This window comes from Podarcis vaucheri, assembly GCF_965113315.1.
Source record: "Podarcis vaucheri genome assembly, chromosome: 5".
Lineage (NCBI taxonomy): Eukaryota > Metazoa > Chordata > Lepidosauria > Squamata > Lacertidae > Podarcis > Podarcis vaucheri.
Genome location: NC_138763.1, coordinates 25,913,688 through 25,937,568, shown reverse-complemented (window position 1 = coordinate 25,937,568; position 23,881 = coordinate 25,913,688). Strand labels below are relative to the sequence as shown.

General features: G+C 43.8%; 2 long non-coding RNA genes across 2 annotated transcripts; both read left to right on the top strand.

Moving 5' to 3' along the window:
- The first annotated feature begins 193 nt into the window (after positions 1–193).
- LOC309533323 lies at positions 194–17,821 on the top strand. Its single transcript, XR_014220116.1, has 2 exons — positions 194–601; positions 16,897–17,821. It is a non-coding gene; the product is annotated as an uncharacterized lncRNA (long non-coding RNA).
- LOC309533412 lies at positions 4,746–5,962 on the top strand. Its single transcript, XR_014220226.1, has 2 exons — positions 4,746–4,827; positions 4,972–5,962. It is a non-coding gene; the product is annotated as an uncharacterized lncRNA (long non-coding RNA).
- Positions 17,822–23,881: the final 6,060 nt, after the last annotated feature.

The following is a 23,881-nucleotide window of genomic DNA, read 5'->3' as shown; positions in this document are numbered from 1 at the left end:
GCGGCGGCGGTTGAGGAGAAGGCAGGCGGGGGAGGGGACCGAGGGGGTGGGTCCACCTGAGGCGCTTGCGGCGGCAACCACTGCCGCGATGGCCGCCCGCCCGCTTTTCTCCCTTTATTATTATTATCGTTATTATTATTATTATTTGAGGGCAGCTTCCCCCACAGGGAGGTGAGGAAGAGGAAGGAGGCGGCCACTGGGCAGCGCCCAACCGACCCGCAGCGACGAACGGCGCGTGTGGAGGCGTCGAGAGGGAGGAGGAGGAGGGGGAAGGGCAAGCCAAAGAGTGCGGGTGGCCGCTGCCGCCTCCTCCACCGCTCGCTCAATGCCGCGGACGCTTCTCTTCGCGGCAGGATCCCTCCGCTGCCGCCGCCGCCTATTGGTATTGTGGGTCCTCCCGGCGGAGGGATACGCTGCGCTGCCGCGTGCTGAGGCCCAAGCACGAGGGGGAGGAGGGGGCCGCTCTGCTGCTGCTGCTGCTGCTGCTGCTGTTCTCCTTCGCGGGGGCTGCTGGACACCAGCTGGCGCCTTCTTCTTCTTCGCCGTGGCTGCTCTGGTGGGCTCAGGCGGGGCGAGGCGTCGTGGCAGCTGCAGAGCAAGGGTATGTGCGGGGGCCCGCGGGGGGGTGGGCAGGAGGGAGGGGAAGAGAGGTGCGAAATGCTAGGCGCCCCCCCCCCTAGTTTTGCGCTCTGCTGAAGCTTCGTTTTTTCTTTCTTTAAAAATATGGGGCAAGTCAAAAGTCAACGCTTTGCAGCTGTTGCCTGCATGGCGATGCAGCGGCGGAGGCGAGTGAAGCTTCACCTGTTGGCTTTTCCGCCTGCAATGTAGGTGTTGGGGTAGAGGAGAGGTGCGGGAAGGGGGCAAGACGTGTGAATCGTTATTTCTGGTGGTTCACATGCGACTGGTACCCAGGCTGAGATGCTGCACGTGTTTTCTTGGGAGTTCTTTCAAGTTTAGTGACACAGTGCAGTCCTGACCACGGTCTTCTGGGAAGTAGGTTTTGTGGAGTTAATGGGGCTTACTCCCAGATATATTACTCCCAGATATCCTGCTAAGGATCGTGCTGCTTAGAGTCGTGCAGAAATAAGATGTTTCTTCCTGGCCTTGCTACACGCTTATGTGTGGAACAAGAATCCTCCACACACACACCGTTTGCTAACTTAGTTGCCCTGCAGGCTGATGCCCTAGCTTTAACTGGTTTTAGTGAAGAGTTGAGATTCAGGTCAGGATCCCGGCTCTTCACTGCAAATCCCAAACATGTCTACTCAGTTCAGTTAATTTCAATAAAAAGAATTCCTTCCAAGCAAGAGCATCTAGGGTTTGCCGCCTTGGGCACTGAATCTAGATTCATCTCTGAGAGATTTCAAGGAGATGGCTGCAAGAGTAAGTAGTTTGTAAATTGGAGCCTCTGTCATATTCTTGGCTGGGATCACCAGATGGTTATCTGACCATACTGTAATAAAAGAGAAAAGGTTGCAGGCTTAATAAGTTTTGAGTGTTTGCTTACTTCCCTTCAGCACCTCTTAGATGGGAGATGAGCAGAGGCTTGGCACATGTAATTTTATCACTTCTGCTGCAGGTTAAACTTTTCGGTCTGTATAAGAACCAGCCCAGAATTCTGGATGTTTGTAAGACTTAAATTTATGCAGTTTTTGTTATGTGCCTGCATTTGAAAAGGAGCATCCATTGAATTCCCTGAGAGTAAATTATGACTTTCTTTTCCTGCTTCCTCACTGAAAAACGTGGGTGTGGGTGTGTCACTTTTTGTTGCACTTGGGCTCGATTTTTCTTCAGAGCAGTCCCACAAGTGACTACTCTCAGTTATCCCCAGAGAAGACCATAGCCCTCAATGAAACTTTAGCAGGTTGCTTTGTAGACTACAGTGGAACCTCGGGTTGCAAACGTGATCTGTGCAGGAGGCACGTTTGCAACCCGCAGCGCCACATCTGCGCATGCGTGGGTTGCAATTCGACGCTTCTATGCATGCGCAAAGCGCAATTTAACGCTTCTACGCATGCGTGAGCACCGAAACCCGGAAGTAACCCGTTCCAGAACTTCCAGGTTCAGCACGGTGCGCAACCCAAAAATGCGTAACCTGAAGTGTTTGTAACCTGAGGTACCACTGTAATTGGATTGCTCTTTTAATGCTGTGGTACTTGTTTGGCAGTCAGGCCCATTGGAATTAACAGGAGTTCTTTCAAGCCTCAGCTCTTTATCAAAATGATGTGTGTTGTGGAATCCATATACTATTTAAACCAGCATTGTGACATGCAGATGTTCCATTTAACGTGTTGGTTACTGGTCCCCAAACCTCCACAATTCTCTTTGAGAATTGCCAAGAAGGGAGAACCTTCCTTGTTAAATCTTTTCGCATCGCAGTGTTGAAGTGACAGCAGAAACCAACCTGGTTTTTCAGTGCAATCATACACATCTCTGTGCAGAAATGAGTTCTATTCAGTGGCAGTTCACATGCCCTTGAATATGTGAATAATAAGGTGAGGCACCCTTTGAATATGTGCAGAGATATTTCATTCATCGCTGAGTAACTGCAGCCAGCCCCCATACACACACACATTCCTGGAAATGAGGTTAACATTATTGGGTGTGTTTTCCAGCTAACCTGGAATATTGTTGCTTCATTTTTAAAAGTTATGTACTATCTCTAGATTGATCTTACTATTAGGCAATGTGAGGTGATACACCCCAGGCAGCACCCATGAAAGGGTATCCTTTCATTCATTCATTTATTTTTGCCTCCATGTGAGGCCTCTCACTTGGTTGTTTTGCTTGAAGCATCAAAATGTCTTAAACTGCCTCCTCAGCATCTCACAAATCTGTTTCAAGTATTGTGCAATTAGTGGATTTACATGTAGTAAGCCACCTGCTTGTAAATGAGCGTCTTCGGTGTGTTCTGTGTAATTTCTCATCATAACAGCAGAATTTTAAAGCTGAGTTTTGTTATTTGTTTTTTTAAAAAAGTCCTTGCCTTCCAAACCAATAGGCAAGAAAGTGAGAGAAAATGCAAAAGAGACAGCAACCCCGAGAACATGCTGCATCCGAAAATGGCCATCAGGCTACCCTGTGCCCATCCATATAAGTGTTTAGTAAAGGTAAAGGGACCCCTGACTGTTAGGTCCAGTTGCGGACAACTCTGGGGTTGCGGCGCTCATCTCGCTTTATTGGCCAAGGGAGCCAGCGTACAGCTTCCAGGTCATGTGGCCAGCATGACTAATCCGTTTCTGGCGAACCAGAGGAGCGCACGGAAACGCCATCTACCTTCCCGCTGGAGTGGTACCTATTTATCTACTTGCACTTTTTGGCGTGCTTTCGAACTGCTAGGTTGGCAGGAGCAGGGACCGAGCAATGGGAGTTTACACCGTCACAGGGCTTCGAACCGCCGACCTTCTGATCGACAAGCCCTAGGCTCTGTGGTTTAGACCACAGCGCCACCCGCGTCCCATTATAAGTGTTTAGTAGATCACATTAAAACTGAGCAACTTGCCCCGCTTCAGATCTACTGTTTGCAGCATGGTGCATGTACACAGATGTGCCCAGATGATAACAATAAAGGGCAGCCTCAAACTGCCCCTGACCTATGGCAACCAAGGATAAATATGTCCCAACTGAGATTTAACCAATTGATAACTGATATCTCGTATTGCTAGTTTATGGATTAATGCACAGCTCCAACAAAGGTTCATGGCACATGAAGAGAACCATTTACATAGATGATGCTTCACTTGCTGCTTTCACTAGACCTAGAAATTATCCCTACCAAAGAAACATCTTCCTGCCCTGTTTAAAAAATGTCTAAGCTCTACAATCCTGCAGCAAAACAGGAAGGGATGCTTAAGCCACCTATGTCGTTTTCTCTCAGACACACCAGTGTGGTTCCTTTGCCGATCAGTACTCTCACAGCAAGCCCTTTGGAAGTCAGTCTGCAAGTGTGGCTTGCATTCAAGTCATACCTGCAAGTAGACATTTTCCCTCCATAGACTGCCAGGCTGCTGGCAAAGGAAGAATGCCTGTTTGCAGCCATGACTTAAATCCATGCAAGCCCCTTTGAAGGCATGCCCGGTGCAGTTGATCAGATTGGGGCTCGCTGTCACCGCCAGTCAGCTGATCAGGGCTGCCAGTGAGCCCCACTTGCAAAGGAGCAATTAGGAGCTGACTGAGCTCCCAACTCCTTATTTGGAGCCCTGTTTTTACCTGCCCATAAGTCAGGTGTGGGGCAAGTAGGCATGGGGTGGGGTGGGGTAGGAATGTCCTTCTGGGCCCAGGGTTTCCTACCCCTTCATTAAACTTAGATGCCTATAATCCAACACAAACACTTGGGCATTCACAACCCTTTTGTTTTTGCCCTCACTGCCGAACAAGTTGATGTGGCCATTCAGTAGCTCTCTCACATTCAAACAGAGGGAAATGCAGAGGATGGAGCGGGTGAAGGCAGACTGCTACTAGTACCAAAGTCAAACACACCTTTGCGTTACCCCCAAATGAGTCCCAAAAGCTCATCAGGGCATGCACACAAGCAGCGCAAAGGAGCATTATGGGAAATCCTTGAGCCCTTTATACACCCTCATCCTGCCATGTGCCATGCAAATCACTCATGTTCCAGAGGATGTGTGACCTGCAGGGCTCCAGATTTTGCCGTGGGAGAGGTGTGTGGGCCTCCCATTCCTTGCATCACCTCTTTTTGCACAGGCGCTCACAGTGCTGGGAGGGGGGGAGAGAGAAGATGGGGGGGGGGGAGAAGGCTTCTGGTCCCTAGTGTCTCTTGATTGGGCCGGGAAATATGTATGAACCTCTGGAGAGTGGCTGATCTAGGTCAGGCTTCCTCAACCTCGGCCCTCCAGATGTTTTGAGAGTATAATTCCCATCGTCCCTGACCACTGGTCCTGCTAGCTAGGGATCATGGGAGTTGTAGGCCAAAAGCATCTGGAGGGCTGAGGTTGAGGAAGCCTGATCTAGGTGGACTACTATCTGACTTGGGATAAAGCAGTCTCTGTTGAGCCCTGTGGGCTCTGGGTCCCATATCCATAATCAACTGGATCGAATGATAGTCATTTATATCTTGCCTTTTTCATCAGGACAAAAAAAACCCTCAAAGCTAGGAACAAATGGTCAGAACAGGCCAGCTGGAAAGGGTCTCACTCATCCTCTTGTCTCCTGAAGTGTAGCTGGCATGACAGTAATGTATCTGTCTGCCTCGCCCCATCCACCCTGATAGAGGGTGACAGACAGAGGCAGGAGCTGCAGCCACAGTGCTGTTCCCTGCAGCAGAATTGACAAGAGATCCTATCCCACCTACAAGCAGAACCGAGGGAGACCCAGAATTTCATGCACAGACCTGTGGAGTCCATGAGGATATTTATAATCCTGAACAAGGAGTCACCTAAAATGGAACGGGTTAGAGTGAAGACAGTCACACACACACAGCAAAACCAAGTAAAGCATTATTCATTAAAAATGTGATGTGTGCCTATCCTGCAGAAAAATGGAAGGAGTAGGGGAAGAGTCAGGATCGGTGCCAGTGCCTCAGCATTTCTTTCTAATGTTGACACAGTTATTTGAGCGGTACTTTTGGAAACACGTTTCAAGAGTAGATTAACATAATTTTAAATCACGGCCGTGCCAAAGATACATTTATAGTAGCTGTGTTGTAATTTAGGGTACATTTAAAAACAACAACTTGGAATTGTGGTGTTTTAATTCCTGACCATGTATTAAAGTCTTTGTAAAAAAAAAAACTTTCCACAATGCCTTTAAATAAAAGCATGCTTTTGCAAATGTGCTGTTCAAGTAACCTAATTCAGGGAGAATGAAAGCCAGGCCTTGAAGAGAATGCACAGAAGTGTTTGCCTACAGTGAGAGAGAAAAGGATAAAGGAGCACTTCCCCCAAAGTAGTTTTTGTGATGGTGCCAAAACTCTGTGTTCAGTGCAATGAGCTATGTTCAAAATGTCATTGATGCTCAAAAGCAAACTTGAATCGGAGCAAGATACATTTCTGCAAACTTGAATTTTACACATGTGTTCTAACTCTGGAAGGGCACTGTGTGGGTTTTTCAAACTGATCTTTCTTTTTTCTTTAAAAAGTATTTCGTTTGAAAGAGAACCATAGATTCCATCAACTGATACAGAGACTCTTAACACAAAGGAATGCAGGAAATTCCACACTCTTTAGAGTTGTTTTGGTTACTGCTTTTGATTTAATGATATGGTGCCTTTAAGCCAGGGTTAGGGAAACTATTTTAGATTAGGAAACATTGTTGCCAATTTTAAATTGCCCAGCAAGGCTAACAGAAAATAACAACCATGCAAATCTGTGCTCAGTTTCGACGGTTTCATGTTTTTTTTCTTTGCACACATGGATTCACATGCAAGAATGATGACTTATACATCTCAGTGCTTCCTTAAATGCACGCTCTGTCCCACCCAAAGACACACAAAGTAATGATCAAAAAAAGAAGCTTCTATTCCTTTGCTCTGGATAGCCAAGAACAGGAGCCTGTCCTGTGCTTGTTTATTTCCAGCAGCAGTTTTCTCTCTGGAGAGCTTTGTTTCAAAATGCCCTTGAGGCTTAAAGCCAGTTCACACATTTCCCAGTTGTGGAGCTTCTAGAAACAGAAGCAACCTGCACTTCTGATTCCCTTCTTTCAATGCAACATTCGTAACCCTTACAAGTCTCTGCCAGATCATATCCAAAAGACCCCATGCCTCCCCAGTGGGGGTCAGCAGTATGAATGGCAGGTCTGCTCCCCCGCCTGAGGCAAGGCGAGCTCCTTGCCTCCAGCAGCAAGATCCACAGGTGTAGCAGATCTGGCCGCCAAGGAATTGATAACCCATTGTAGATCTTCATTCACCCCTTTTTCCCTGGCGGGGGAAGGGTGCCATTTTGTGGTTTGCCTCAGGTACCAAAATGTCTTGGGCCAGCCCTGGTAAGTGGGATGTGCCTCTACAGGCCCTGGAACTAAAGAATGTGAATTGACCACTGGCTAAAAAAATAGTGGTGCCGAGTGGAATTTGTTCCAGCAGCAGGGCCAACCTTGAAGTTTCAGGGGTCTCCTGGCAACACTTGGTTCTCTTTCTCTGTAGTCATTCTGCCAACTGTGGAGGTCAACTCAAACACAGCAGTTCAGATGCTTGTCTCTTCCCACCCTGCTCCTTTTCATTTAGCTGGCGTGGAACTCGTTGAGTTGCTTTGAACCTGAGCTTGGAGCCGAGCCCCCCCCCCCCCCCAGAATAAAACCAAGTAACCAGTTCAAAATAAGTGCTTCATCAATAGTCCGAAGGATCCTTTTGAGGGGGTGAATAGGGCCTTTCTCTTCTCTAATGTTAGGCAGGCAGGCCAAACTGGAGGACGTGGAGCAAAAATAAGAGTTTGGGGATTATAGTTCTCCTGTATCTTGCATATGCTTTGACCTGGTGTATGAGGGCAAAGAGTAAGGCTGTGTACACACCATATTTATTTCTTTTGACTAATAATAGGGAAAGAGGCCAGGAGGGGGAGAGCCACACTATACATTTAAAACATGCCCCTTCTCTAAAAAAGAACCCTGGGAGCTGTAGTTCATTAAGGGTGCTGGGAATTGTAGTTCTGTGAGGTGAATACAGGATCGTGAGAAAGAATTCAGAGAAGTGGTTCCCTTTTTCTGTGTAAGCATTCCAATCCCGTAAGCCCTCACATAACAGTGTTATGTGCCCAACAATGTATAGTTTTTAAAGCTTCTGTCTTGTTTCCAGTTGTGGTAGCTAAAGCTCCCCCCCCCCACACACACACCAGTTTTAATTGCTCTTCTGTATGTTTCTGAGAGTAGGTAGCATGAATGGAACTATACAGCGTGGCTATTGGAAAGATCTATAATAGCATTACAGAAGCCAACAGATAAAAGATGCCCGAAGTAAGCTAAAAATAAAGTCAATGTAAAAAGTGTGTTTGGAGAGTGAACTTCATAAAGTTCTGGTATGGATGCATGTGTTTAGGGAAGAAAGCAACCATTTTCCTGCATTAAATATCCCTGTATTCGTGTTATAAGAGTCACACTGCAATTATATTTTGTGTGTGTGTGTGAGAGAGAGAGAACTGTGCCAAACAACTGCACAGGACGAATCACAGAGTTTAGAAATGCTGATGAACCTGAGCCAGAATTGAATCAAGTTTTAAAAATAGTTTGACTCCCTGCTTTTTACCACTATAACTCTCCCCCTTGAGTCAAGCCTCCTAGATCACTTTGAAACCCCACCCTTGAGGAACATGGCCCATGGAGATAGGTTAGAAACTGACTGATGGCATGGTGATACCAAATTAATGGGGATAGTTAAATTTCCAAGGAGCCAGAATACATTTGGAAGAGCTGATTTGGCCCGTGGTCTTGAGGTTTCCCACCCCTGCCTTTAAGCCAACATACTTTCAATTTTTTCCTCATTATTTCCTGTGTGAGTTGTGGTGATGCTTTTAAATACTTCTTTCTAAACCACATTGTGTTTCCTGTTTCCTATCTATTCTTTACCACAAGTGGTTTTTAGAAATACGGTGGTTGAAACAGATTCAAGTGACTGTAGTTGTTTATGCTTAACTTGTGAAGATTTTTCTTTGTTGTGGTTGTAATCCCATGTAAGAATTAAGAGTGACGGTATTTTAATGCTCTTCAGGATGTCTCCTCACATCTAATTTCATAATTAAGGGTTATTACGCTAGGACTGGAAGCAAAACCTGGGGGAAGATATCATCTGACTTCCACCAAACCTGATACAAAAATATTAAATTGGAATGTTTAAGAAGCTTTGCTTCAGATATCACATTAGAGTGAGTGATATCAAGAGTTAGTCATAGTTGGAATAGGTCTCCTCTGTGCATGATTTAGTTGGATATCACCCAACGTGTTTTTAATCTTTTTTAAATTTATAGCGGCTATAAATGTAATGGCAAACCATAGTTTATTTTATGAGCATGAGTAGCCTTGATCTCATGCACCTTTTCCTCCACTTTTCCTGCTCGTGAACAGAATAGGTTAGAAGTTCCCATTCCTGGCTTTGTGGCAAACCGTGGTTTCTCCTTTGGTTTGAACAAGAAGTGATGGTTTGCCACAAACCAGCTTCTAGACTTATTCTTACATGCACAGGAGAAGGAGAGGAAAGAATGTATGAACTCGAGGCTGCTCATTCTCATAATGGCGAATGGTTTGTTTTGTTACATTTAAATCTGGCCAGTATGTGTGTCAAAGCTTTCCTGACTCCCTTAAAAGTATGTGAAGGCATCAAAGTAGAGTTCAAACTTGAAGCATAGAATTGGGTCCTGAATGTGCATGCTATTCTTCATTCTGGTATATCATTACAATATAATTATTGTGCCCCTGTTGCCTTCCTCTTTAAATCAGACATGGATGGGATTTGGGTTGATGTTCAGACATGGAAAACAGAATTGCGCCCTGATCTTGTGTACCAAATTCCATCTAGATATACAGTGGTACCTCAGGTTACATACGCTTCAGGTTACATGCGCTCTGGCGGTGCGGCAGCTGCGGGAGGCCCCATTAGCTAAAGTGGCACCTCAGGTTAAGAACAGTTTCAGGTTAAGAACGGACCTCCGGAGTACTTAACCTGAGGTACCACTGTATTGGAGTTCAAGCAAAAGTCTGTAACAAACAAGCACACTAATACAGGCAAATTAAACCAAAAGGACTCATTTCTCTTTAAGAGTTTGATGGTGGCTGGTGGGTACCTATGCTGAAAGTGTACTTTTTGCTCTCTTGCCCTTCTGAGAATGCATATTCAGGCATTTCATAGATGCAAATAGACCCTTGTTCCCTGTATGCATCATCTAACAAGAAAGGATTCCCTTAATTGAGACCCACCCATCCATCCACCTTCTACTGGGGGTAGTGTAGAGCATCCATTTGCAGTCTCTCGACGAAATTGTAAGGTTTTGAAAATGCGATACAGGCCAAAGCATCTTGCTTATTAAAAGGTCTACATAAAACACTATTCTTTAATTCCCACTGAAGGGAAAGTTAAGGCTAACATTACTCTGGCTTACAAAAAGCACTTAAATCACACACTGTGTTATGTTCCCCACCCTGCATTCTGAAGTGATAACATTGCAGGTCTTCTAACTTGTGATGTCGATGAGTAAGACGCAGCTCACCTTTTGGTATGAGCAATTGTCCATAGTAAGTACATATGGAGGTAATAAGAATTCAGAACCTTATTACTATGATTGCCGTTGAGCAAAGTACATTAGCTAATATATGAACCGTCATTTGGCAGGATGCACACACCGCAGAGCGCTTCATAGGCGCTAACTAAAACACCCATTTTAATTAGGGAAATAGGTTGTAGCTGGTGGTGGCACTAAATACCTTCTGCTGGAAAAGAGGAGAAACTGGCGCACAAATTTATCCATTCAGATATTTGATACGTTGTTATTTTAAATGGGAGGCATCGGAGCAGGATTGTGTGCTTTCCAAGTGGAGTTGTTTTGTTAGGGTCAAATTCTGTTGTCGGTTTCTCTCCCAGAAACCTTGCTGATGTCAACAGAACGGCAGAAGTATTGAAAATAAAGCAGAGGCTCTGTCAACATTCATTTCGCAATACATTGTTGAACAATGCCATCGCTAGAGGAAATCTCTTTCTTTGAACCATGTCGCTGAGCAATATTTTTTGTAGGAATCATGATAATTCAGAACACACTGTTAACAGTGACAAGTCATATGTCTCTACTCTCCTGCCTTAGCCTAGACTCATGGCCTGTCGGCTCTTGCTAGAAAGCAACATTCTTAGGGTTTCTTTTTTTCTTTCTTTCTTAAAACAGGTTTTGAGATCTCACAGAGAAACATATAGGCAGTAGGCCTGAAAGTAAAAAAAAAAAGTTATAAAATCGCTTTCACATTTATCATTTTCAATTTTCATTATTTTTAGGAGCCCATCAACAAAACTGGAAATAGTAATAATAATAATAACAACAAGAACAATAATAATAATTTATTATTTGTGCCTTGCCCATCTGGCTGGGTTTCCCCAGCCACTCTGGGTGGCTTCCAACCAAGATTAAGAATACATTAAAATGTCACACATTAAAAACTTCCCTGAACCAGAGAACAAGAGAAGCATGTTGGCCCCAAGATATGATTCTTGATTTTGATGGTAGGGATGTCTCAGGTTCAAATCCGCAAATAATAATCCCGTGCAAGAGGGCAAAGAGAGCCATTCCCTTGAGGGCTGGTGTGAGGTTGCATGGGCAGACATGGATCCTAATCTTTACTCACCATAAGGCACGCTGGTGATCTTGTGCCAGTCACGATCTCTCTACCTGACCTACCTCACAGGGTTATTGTGTAACGATAAAGTGTAGGACCCATTCTAGAGAGTGAAGAGGCTGGCCATCTATCCCAGCAGCAGTGCCTCTCACATATGGAGTACCCAGGAAGTGGGTAGCATGAGAAAATTATCAATTTGCATACAAAAAGTCAGTTTGCAACTCCAGGTTAGGCTGGAAAAGACCCCTGTTTGGAAACCTAGAAAGCCTCTCCAGATCAATGGAGGTGGTACTGAACTTGATGGAGCAATAATGTAGCTTGGTGCAAGACAGCTTCCTATATTCCAGTCTCTTGTCTTAAAGATGCCTGCTCTGGGTTCCTTTAAGGAGCCTCCAAAATTCTAGAGCAATGATTTTTTTTTAAAAAAAGATGTCTTCCCATATGGCTGCTCTTATCTCCTTAGTAGAAGATATAAGGTAAAGGTAAAGGGACCCCTGACCGTTAGGTCCAGTCGTGGCCCACTCTGGGGTTGCAGTGCTCATCTCGCTTTATTGGCCGAGGGAGCTGGCGTACAGCTTCCGGGTCATGTGGCCAGCATGACTAAGCCGCTTCCGGCGAACCAGAGCAGCACACGGAAATGGCGTTTACCTTCCCGCCAGAGCGGTACCTATTTATCTACTTGCACTTTGAGGTGCTTTCGAACTGCTAGGTTGGCAGGAGCAGGGACCGAACAACGGGAGCTCACCCTTTTGCGGGGATTCGAACCACGGACCTGATCGGCAAGCCCTAGGCTCTGTGGTTTAACTCACAGCGCCACCCGCGTCCCAGTAGAAGATATAATCTTGATTAAAGTATACCAAGTTTCAGTAGATGGGGAACCATGTAGAACAGGGAGGAAGAACCTTTGGCCCTCGAGGTGGTGTTGGCCTCCTATCTGCTCCAGCCAGCATAGCCCAAGGTCAGGCGCGATGGGAGTTTGAAGCGCAACTTCTGGAGATCACCAGTTTCCTCATCCCTGATGCAGAGGAAGGGAGGGAGGTTATTTATGAAGTGGCACCAAAATATTTCCTTAACAGGAAGGTCCTAGTGTTAACCAGCCCAGAGTTGTATAAAATGCATTGCATTTGCCTGAGCTTTCAAACCAAGGACAAATGGCACACACATCTTGCTTCTGTTTAAGCATTTGGGAGGGTTTTGCCAACAAGCAGCATAGGTGTGAAATTCACTTCACTTCAGGTGATACACTTGCCTGGTTCATCATGGCACCTAGCTGGGTTTTTTCTCCCTCAGCCCTCCATGCTCACGAGTGGCATTTTCTGTATACCTCCGGTGAATGGAAGGCTCTGTGAGTGCGTTCTTGGATATGTAATTAAGCTTTATTGAACAAAGATAATGTCAAATTCCAATCGGAATTTCTGCTTGCAGTTCAGAGTTAAAGGTCTGAGGCAGCTCTGCAGATCATTATGCTTATCTCCCATGGCTAATGCAGTTCTGCTCAGCCTCACCAGCAATTCATCTCTAATCAGTCAGTCAACATTCCCAACACGCGTTCAGCATAAAGAACAACAATAACAATACATTTTTATGGCTGCTCGGGTGCTGAGTGCTGCTCAATCACTGTCCCCCTCTTATGCAGAAGGGATGGAAAGTGCTAGTAAAGTGAGCAGAGGTATATTGTTGCATATAATTTCAAGCGACAAAAGCTAGCCCAGCTGTAGGCATGGTTCAAATTGCTGAAGTATTGAAAGCTTAGCCTGCTGCTGATGCCCTGTTTCCTTCTTGCTGCTTTCCCATTTGATTAAAAGCTAGCCTGCAAGAAAAGGACTGTACTTGGGAGAAAACCACAAGGTATATTCTCCAGTGCCCAGAATAAAATGAAGCTTAATAATAAGGAGCACATGTTGCACCCACACAATCTTCTCCAAAGTGAGTGCCTGAGCCAGCAATTTGTTGAGTGCTCAAGGTCCTCTTGTGCAAATTTTCCTCCCCAAGCTGATATTAAGGCTGGTCCTGTACATGTTTACTTGGGCTGGGGGGAGAGGAATCTTTCTAAACTCAATGAGGAATATTCCTAGGTACAGTTGCAGCCCCTTGCATGCTTACCTGGGATGTAGGTATGTATGTATTATTGCATTTGTATCCCATCTTCAAGGAGCTCAAGGAGAGTCTCACGCTCTACCGACTAATGTTTTGGCTGGATCCATTCTCAACAAACCTGCATTCTCAAATTCCCTTTAAATAATAATAATTATTATTCTGGAACAAGTTATCAGCATTGAGGTTAAGTAAGAGCTAAATGAAAGTGGTTTGGGGAATACAGTGGTACCTTGGTTTGCGAACTTAATCCATTCTGGAAGTCTATTCTTAAACCAAAGTGTTCTTAAACCAAGGCATGCTTTCCCATAGTAGCGGGGGACAAATGGAATACACTCAACAGGAAGCGGAACATGTTCTGCTTCCAAGGCAAAGTTCACAAACCAGAACACCTACTTCCGGGTTTGCAGCATTCTTAATCCAAGTTATTCATAAACTAAGCTGTTCTTAAACCAAGGTACCACTGTACTCTGCCACTGGCAAAACAGTCTTACCACATATACCACACAGATAATGAAAAAAATAAAATAAACAACTTTCCTCCTCCTCAGCTAAGCTATTCTGCCATAACCAGTTCACCTGGAAATTCCATCTCTCTTCTTAATGATCCACCTTCCTGTATCTTGAAAAATCTAGGCTTCATTTGCAGAAATGTCAGCAATGGTCCTTCTGCAAGGATGGTTCTGACTCTTGAGAGTGTGTATTGCTACTTGGTATAGCGACCAGGGTTCAAATTCTGCTCAGTCATGAAGCCCACCGTGGGCCAGTCACTTAGCCTGATCAGGGTTGTTATGAGGATAAAATGGTGAAAGAAGCTTATACATCTCCTTGAGCCCTTTAGAAGATAGGTGGGGTATAAATTTAATTTTTTAAAAAAATTAATCACTAGGGGAAAGGGGATGTGGTTCAGTATTAGAAATCATGCTTTTGCATGCAAAAGATACTGTACTGTGATCAGTCCTTGGGCTCTCTAGGCAAGGCTAGGGAAGATTCTTATCCCAAACTCTGGATGGTGGGTACCAGTTAGGGTTGACAACCCAGAGGTGGAAGGAAGAGAGGTCTGACTTGGTATAGTACAGCTGCTTCCTATGTCCCTATATGCACTTAAAAAAAAATTCAAGAGAATCACATTTTGTGGGTGTGCAAAAGGTATTCATTCTTGGCACTACTTCTTACAATGCGAGTAGCCATCTTCTGTGAAGACAGAGATTCTAGGAAGGTGAGCAGCTGGTCCTGTTTTGGTAAGGTTTTCATGAGCAAATCAGGGATTACAAGCTACTTTGTCATTCTCTAATCCCTCTCTGAAGTGTACTTTTCATATGACAGTAGTGTTTGAGGACTGGGACATTCTCAGGGAAACCAAAATGCTTGTTTACGAAGCTATTGTACTACCAGCCTTACTGTATGCTTGTGAAACATGCCAACTTCTCGAAAGTTTCCATCAGCGGTGTTTCCAAAAAATCTTACACATCACTTGGGAAGACAGGCGAACTAATATAAGTATACTGGATGAAGCAAAGATCACCAGTGTTGAAGCAATGATTCTTCAACATCAACTTTGTTGGACTGGTCATGTTGTGTGGATGCCCAATGACTGTCTTCCAAAGCAACTACTCTGTTCCGAACTTAAAAATGGAAAGCGTAATGCTGGTGGTCAACAAAAGAGGTTTAAAGACTGTCAAGGCAAATCTAAAAAAATGTAGTATAAACACCGACAACTGGGAAACACTGGCTCCAGTTGGAGAACAGCCTTTACCAAAGGTGTCATGGACTTTGAAGACACTCGAACTCAGAACGCAAGGGAGAAATGTGCTAAGAGGAAGGCATGCTTGACAAATCCATACCGTGTTCAACTCCACTGTGGAAGGACGTGTGGATCCAGAATTGGCCTCCACAGTCACTTACAGACTCATTGTTAAAACTGTGTTTATGGAAGACAATCTTACTCAGCTACGAGTGATCGCCAAAGAAGAAGACAATTTTGTAGTGGAGTCACATATCATTTGCTCTATGCACATGCAGTATATTTAGGGAAACCCAGCTTTGGATATTCAGGGACTTGGTGGGAGGGGAAGGAAGAGCACTTGCCCCCTGCAATTCACTTTCCGCATCTGAAGTGGCCCTTGTATCTTCCCCTCCCTGCCCTTCTTCATGGTGAGATGTGGATACTTCTAATGTTGGGAACCCTCTGCACACAAAGCGATGGGACAGCTCTGCTTTGTGTGTTATGGGCATGCATAGGAGCAAGGAAGTAAAGGGGCATTTCATTTGATATTCATTCCACATCTTTAAAGCGTCCAAATATCTCTCCTGCAATTAATATCAGACGTTATCTCACATTGACAATTCAATAAATCCATCCAGCGCAATCCATAGAATAATTCTGTGGTTCATTCTTCTTGCCTTGTTTGATGATAAGGCGTTCCATAGTCCTTTTCATGCCACATTGCGACATGAAGTTAAAGCAACTGTTTAAATGGGAACCGCATGTGAAAATCATTCAGTATCCCTTGCTGTAAAGAGATCTCCCTTTACAAATTAGGTGTTTCATATAAAGGATGCTCATCATTAAGATGTATGTTAGAAACAGGTAATTAGACCTTCCTCTTGGTGGAATGATGTAATACATTGGGACTGCATTTTGTTCAACTTCCGGTACTAATCGTACAAATTCATTTGTTGACATCATTAGCATATATTTGTGACTATTACCATAATCTGTACTTTAGATCGGGGACATCCAACTCCCAAGAGACTATGATCTACTCACAGATAAAAAAAACCTACCCATCTACCCAAACTTGTTGAGCTTTTTTTTTTTAGGGGGGCAAGCCGTTTCTTAGGGGGGGCAACATAAATCGCTTACTGAGTAGAAAACTCGGCAGCGATAACGCCATCTTCCATTTTTGCGGTCGTGCGCAAATTAAGGGAAGAGAGAGGGGCGGGGCCAGATGCCCTTTTTCCCCCATGGAAGAAAGTGATCCTGCGATTGACCACAATCTACCACTATCACCCGGAGATCAACCTGTCGATCGTGGTCGACCAGCTGGACATCCCTGCTATAGATTATCTCTGGTAAACTATAATTGCAGGTTATGTTTATATTCCTTTCTGCCTGAACCTTTGGTGACCTTATTTAGGTGTGCAGTTGCTATTTTAAGATATACACCTTTTCTGCCTTTTTGCAATGTACCCCCATATATGTCTGCTGAGGAGTAAGTTCCACTGAATTGAATTGGACTTACTCCTAGGGAAGTGGCTATAGAGTGCAGCTGTTAGGTTGTTGATTTTAATCTGCAGAATCTGTGAGGAGGTTCAAGATTTTGGTATGTAAGATACAATGTAAGGAAAGACCATTTTTCATCTTACAGAAGCTTATTAAGTAGGTTATTAACCAGGTGAAGCCGGATGTGTCGCTTGGTTGTTTACAGCAAAAATGTCCTCTGCCAAACACTGTGTTGTGACAAACTTGTTGAAAATGTTAAATATGTTCTGCTAAATGAAACAATTGGCTCACTTTGCTCCTCTTTTGTTTCTTCTTTTTAGATTTTCTCCTTTCTCGGAGAACATAACAAAATCCTAAAAATTTCAAGAAGGACTTGGCAATGCAATGAGTGATCTCCGTGTTCCTTGGAAATCTGTTGCAGTGTGTGCTGCTGATTCTTTCTCTCTGTTTCTGGAATTGTGTTGTAAGATGGCTCCTTGTTCTAAACCAGTTTTTAATCTAGTTCAGTTCAGTGCTAGCTTGATCTCACCTGCTTTCATACAATAAAATATTTCCATTTATGTTTTCCTTGTAGAATGACCAAAAATTGTTAAGTGGGAGGAGAACTAAAAGTAGGACTCCTGTGATTTGAATCAAGGCATCTGCCTATGACACCACTGGCACACTGTTTCATGAGTGTAGTAGGTTGCTTACGCTATACCTTATGCATGTGTGCTGGTTCATCAAGATTCATAAACAACAGAAAGCATAATATTTGATGTGGAACTAGATGTGACGAGGGGAATCTGGTGTTTCATTCCTAAGACTAATGTGAAGTGAGGTGCAGGACAAAATAAACAGGAGGAAGATAATGCCTAATTCTTCCTCTATCTGCAGATCCTCACCTGCAAATGCCACCAAACCTCACCCTCATTTTGCACTGACTTTATGTTTCCTTGCCACTGCCAGGCTCAAAAATTCTCAAGTTAGCCAATCTGACAGGGGAAATGACTGGGGGGTGGACATTAGCATGGGAGAAATGGCAGTCACAGGAGGGGTTTGCTGATTCTGTCCTGCAGCTGCCCACCCTCAGAGTTTCAATCTCTGGGCAAACATGGGTTTAGAAGCACCTTTTCCAAGATAATGTGCTTAGAAAATAGATACTAACTCAGCTATGGACTGAAGCTTCATATTGTTTCTTTTTCTGGCCATAGTTTTGCCTCTTTAATTCCTCATTCTGACAACATTAAAGAAGAATGGTGAATATGTCTCATTGCATTTATTTACTAATTGGTTTTAGGATAGGCTAAGCCTATATATTTCATGCCCTGGGAACTTAGTTGCCTCATTATCTAGTCTCAAGCGTTCTCCCCTCTCCCACCAAGTGCAGCGCATCTCAATTATCAGAGCATCCCTGGCTGCAGTTGTGCACATTCAGCATTTAGCCCTTGTCAGCTTTCAAACTGGCCACTGTAACTATCCCTTTAAGAGCAGTTTGATCTGCAGTAATTAGCAAGCAATAAACGTTTACCTCAGTGCCACTGAAAAGCTTCCTGGGCGGATTTTTCCTGCAGGGCAAACCTCTATTTAAAAGGGAAAGTGGGGGAATAGGCCACACTAGGTTGTTGCTGTTGTTTTTCTTCTTCTTGGCAACACTATCAGTATCTATTGCAAGGGGTAAAATGTTTAGCAACTGAGCCCACTGTTCCTAGACGTGGAAGAATCGTGTGTATGTCAAATGCACCAATATTTTTTTCCCAGGGCAAGGAGGGATAGAACTGAAATGGGACAGAAGACACACCAGATAAGCACTCAAGGTAGAAGTAGCAATAGCAACAGCAGACGTCTAAATAAAGAAGCTTATAACTAAAAGCTTAGTTCTCCAATTTTTGTGGAAACCCCTTTTTATGTGTCAGCTTTCGGTTTTCCTCCCAGTTAAGCTCTTACTAACAGCTAAGGGTGAGGCAGAAGGTGAAAAGGTCATGATATCTGTACTGAGCAATATTACAGTGGTACCTTGGTTTACAAACTTAATCCGTTCCGGAAGTCCGTTCTCAAACCAAAGCGTTCTTAAACCAAGGCGTGCTTTCCCATAGCAGCGAGGGACACAATTTACAAATGGAACACACTCAACAGGAAGCGAAACATGTTCTTATTCCAAAGCAAAGTTCACAAACCAAAACACCTACTTTTGGGTTTGCAGCATTCTTAATCCAAGTTGTTCATAAACTAAGCTGTTCTTAAACTGAGGTACCAATGTACACTGGTGGTTTGCTTGGGTTTTTTAAACCAGACGTATATGTAAGAGAAGCAAAAATAAGAATAGCAAAAGAGCATAAGAAGGCCAAATTCCCATCTAGACCAGCAACCTGTGAATTGGGCAACCTAACGTAACAAAAGACTCAGCTCAGCAGTTGGTAGCCCCTGGCCGAAGCATGAGTGATAAATCACACAGGCGTAATGCTCTATTTTATGCTTCTTTAATCAAGGTAGACGTGATTGGCAGATGATGTCATCATTCAGCTGCTGGCCAATGAGGGGAAGTCCACATAAGCTGAGGGTGCTTGAGAAAACCCTGTGGTGTACATTTGAGGAAACATGAGAATTGGCAAGGGCGCAGCCAAGTCTCTTCCTGGATTAAAAGGGGGTTATAGTTGGGTCATGGGTTGCAGGCATGAAATGGGGCTGTTTTCCCAGCCATTACATGGGGAAGAAAATTAATGTCAGGGTTGTCAGCTTCATGGACTTTGGATACAAATGAACTACAACAAAATGTTGCAGTGCAGAGGGCTTCTTTTCAGGATTCTATCCATTCTACATTCCGCCGCCGCCATCACCCAGTTCTTATACTTTCTTCCAGGCAGTCAACATTCTGTAGCCACTGCACACTTTCATTCCTCTCTGAGCTTTTTTGTTGGGGGGGGGGGGGTCCGCCCTTAGGTGTATTCCCCCGAAAATACTTTTGGTATTCCTGCAAATCTTCAGGTTCTGCCAAGCCTGGCAAAAATACCTCGCCTGTGTGGGTGGCAGCGCTCTGGCTAAGAAAACAATAGCACTCACACCCTGAATATAAAAAACAGAAGGAACAATCTGTACACTAATACACCCATCCCTACTTATCGGCTTACCAAACCATAACTGTCCTGACAGATACCTGTATTCAGGGATAGTCGAATGATGTTAGGCCAGTTTTAACTAGAATTTTTGGCCCCTTTGCCATTCTTCTGGTTTTTCAGTGGTATGTTAGTTAACCCATTGTCGACTGGGAAAAAACCAGCTGCGTCAGATTGACTCTGTCCCATCTGAGATGACAACATTGCTCTTGTTCAAAGAACTTTGCCCCAGATAAATGGTAGGTATTTTGATAGGGCCAGCAAGCGAAAACAAAACTTAAGGTCAAACTGGATTTGCTTGCTGGCTCACCCATTCCCACAATATATTGCCTGAGGAGCAGGGGGAAATCCCACAGGCGTTTGGCTGGCCCTTGTAAGAGAAGCCTGCAGGGTCAGGCCAGTTGACCCATGTAGTTCAGCATCCTATACTCAAAAGTGGCCAGCTGGATGCCGGGACATTCGCAGGGAAACCAAAATGCTTATTTACAAAGCTTTTTTACTACCAACCTTACTATATGCTTGTGGAACATGGACCACTTACATTTCATTAGTTTTACAATCAATTTAACATTTCAAAGTTTGACTCCATTCCCTCTCTTTCTGCGGTTCCTTAAATTTATTTTTTAATATCTCTTTTGCTCATTTAATTACCTACATTATGAAACTGCAGGTTATTACAATAATGCTGCCAATGTTTTTATCTGTTTGCAATTTATCTGTAAATATTCAATAAACCATTTCCCCTTCTTTTATAAAAAGTTTGTTATCTTGATTTCTTATTCTTCCGGTGAGTTTCACCATTTCTCCATATTCCATAAGTCTTCATTTTCATTCTTCCTTTGCTGGGACTTCTGCATCTTTACACTTTGGGGCAAGCTGTATTCTTGCTGCTGTAGTAACATACATAAATAAATTTCTATACAATTTAGGTAGTTCTGTCTCTATAATTCCCAAAAGAAAATACTTTCTTCTAACCATCCAGAATCTTCCAATATTCAGCTTCATTGAGGCCTTGCTCTCCAAGAAAGAATTTAATACAAGAAACTTTTTCAAATTTTGCAACTTCTAGCACTAGTTACATTGTGCCAGCATATTATTCAAACAGCTTTTTTCTTCCTTAAAAAAAATTCAATAATTATTACTTGTATTCTGAAAGGAAAGACACATTCATAGAATCATAGAGTTGGAAGAGACCACAAGGGCCATCGAGTCCAACCCCCTGCCAAGCAGGAAACACCATCAGAGCACTCCTGACATATGGTTGTCAAGCCTCTGCTTAAAGACCTCCAAAAAAGGAGACTCCACCACACTCCTTGGCAGCAAATTCCACTGTCAAACAGCTCTGTTCTCCAGGAGCTAGCAACCCAAGCAGTTTTGTGTTGCACAAAAAGGACCGCCTCCCTGACCTCTTCTGGTAAGTTCCTTCCTGTCTCTAGGGAGGAGCCTTAGGACACAGAAGCGTTGCCTGTTTCAGAGGGTTGGAAGTGGGATAAGAGAGAAAAAGGGATTCTTTCACCAGATTAAACAATGCGCCCACCAGCGATGCACACATTTGGGACCGCATGTTGATACAAGACAGGGGTCAGCAAACATTTTCAGCAGGGGGCTGGTCCACTGTCCCTCAGACCTTGTGGGGGGCCGGATTATATTTTGAAAAATAAAATAATAAATGAACGAATTCCTATGCCCCACAAATAACCCAGAGATGCGTTTTAAATAAAAGGACACATTCTACTCATGTAAAAACACACTGATTCCTGGACCATCCACGGGCTGGATTTAGAAGGCAATTGGGCTGGATTCGGCCCCCGGGCTTTAGTTTGCCTACCCATGATATAAGATATTCCAGACCAGGCTAGAACGGGCACTTCTCTTTTCAGAAGTTAATTGGTTTCTGATTCTATTGCCATTCTAGTACAAAAGCAGCTCCATCTCCTGGGCTCAACCTACATTTCCATATGGGGTATGGCGCAGTCAGAACAGGGCTTCAAAGCTTCTCCATTGGCTTGAGGTGCCGCTTGTGAGTGAACGGACCCTCTGATCTGACTCAACTTCCTGAGGGAGAGTCCTACTGGATTAGGCTGAAGGCCTATCTACTCCAGCATCCCACATTGCACATCGGCCAGCCAGATGCATATGGGAAGACCATTCATATTTAGGCATGAGGACAATTGCCCTCTCCTGCTGTTCTTTCCCAGCAACTGGTACTCTGCTTCTGGTAAACATAGTAGATACCCATCATGACTGATAGCCATTGATAGCTTTATCCTCTGCGAATTTGTCCAGTCCTGTTTCAAAGTCACCTTAGCTGGTGAACGTATCTTGGGTCAATTCCATACTGAACTATGTGCTGTGTGATGAATGACTTCCATTTGTTTATTTATCTTAACTGCCTTTATAATATTCCACCTTTCCTCCAAGGAGCTCAAAGTGGCATACATAGCTCTTCTCCTCCCCGTTTTATCCTCACAACAGCCCTGTGAGATAGGTTAGGCTGAGAGTGAGTGACTAGCCCAAGGTCATCTGGTGATATCCGTGACTCAGTGGGGCTTTGAACCCTGGTCTCCCAGGTCCTAGTCCAGCACTCTAACCACTGCACCACGTTGTCTCACCATACCTTCTCTCTGTTCTTAACCGCTTTCCATTGAGCGTCATTGGATAACCCCGGATGTCAGAGGTTGGGTGCATAATTGAAAGACTTTATTGTCACTTGTACAACTTGTATAAGTGAGAAAACACGAGCACCTCCCACTCAGCTCTCTTAGTCTTAATTCCCCTCGTTTCCTTTTTTTAAAAAAAGATATTTATTAAAGTTTCACAAATTATATAATCAAACACAACAATACAAACAAACACAAACAAGAAAAAACAAGTATAATTTCAAATCCTTATTTTCTTAAAACTTACTTCACCGACCTCCTCATACCTCCCCTTTCTGCATTCCAATTTCAAATATTTAGTTCAGCAAATCCTCACCCTTAATTTTATCTAATTGTTAACCTTTCTTTTCTTTTAACTTAATCTTTACAGCTGTAATCCACTTACTTTCTAAAGCCACATCATTTTAACACTCATTAATTTTACAATGTTTCTTAAGATAGTTCTTAAATTTCTTCCAATCTTCTTCCGCCGTCTCTTTCCCCTGGTCTCAGATTCTGCCAGTCATTTCTGCCGATCCCATATAGTCTTAATTCCCCTCGTTTCCTGACGCACACCCACCAAACCCGAAAGTCAGTTGCCCTGTTGTTATCTTTTCATTCAGCAGCCTAACAGCCCATGGATAGAAGCTGTTCTTTACCCTGTTGGTGCGACTATATCTTCTGCCCGAGGGCAGAATAATAATAATAATAATAATAATAATAATAATAATAATAATAAGAAGAAGAAGAAGAAGAAGTTAGGGGCTGGCCAACAGGTGCAGTTCTATCCCTGCCCCAATGCACAGACAAGACTACAAATCTTGAGGCTGGACTCTGGAAATGAAGAGCTGACCTCTCAGAACTGGAACTCCTTGCTTTGCCTAGAGAACACACCCTCTTCTAGGGCCAGAAATAGACTCTACCAGCCCTCAAATCCTGTTTTCTCCTGTAAAACCGTAGTCTATAATTTACGTGTCACAATTTCGAGAAGCAACAGTGAAGGGTTGTTCCTTGCTCAAGTAAAGCTCTCAGTAATTTGTCTTTCTCCAGGTTTAGACCGGTTTAGCTCAATTAACTTCACTGGGTTTCCCTTTGCATTTACACTGGAGTGGGGAGAAGAATCAATCCTGGCGTGAGGTTTGCCAGAGAAACGACGTAAGCAGAGTTCAAACAGAGCCTAAAAGAAGGAGAAGAAAAGGTCCTGAAAGGAAAACGTTCCCCTCAAATAGAAACAACTTCTCTTTGAAAGCAGCGATCCACTTTAAATAACAAGCAGCCTAGAGTTATTTAATTGAGTGTTCTCTGGGTGAAGAGAAACTTCTACCTATTAAGCAAAGCAGCCAAGATCTACTCTCCATAACTTGCTCTTTTACCAAAGTACAAAAGGGTTTTGAACGGAGTCCATTTTAGAGCAAACTTTACAAGAGCCTTTGCATAGAACATTCAGTGGGAAGAAAAGATCCGTCATGGAGCCAGCAGAAACTGTACAAAGAATAAAGGGAGAAGGTTTACCAATACAAATTAAATATTCTGCCTTGGGCTGTGTACACACTAAGTATCCAAAGCATATTCAA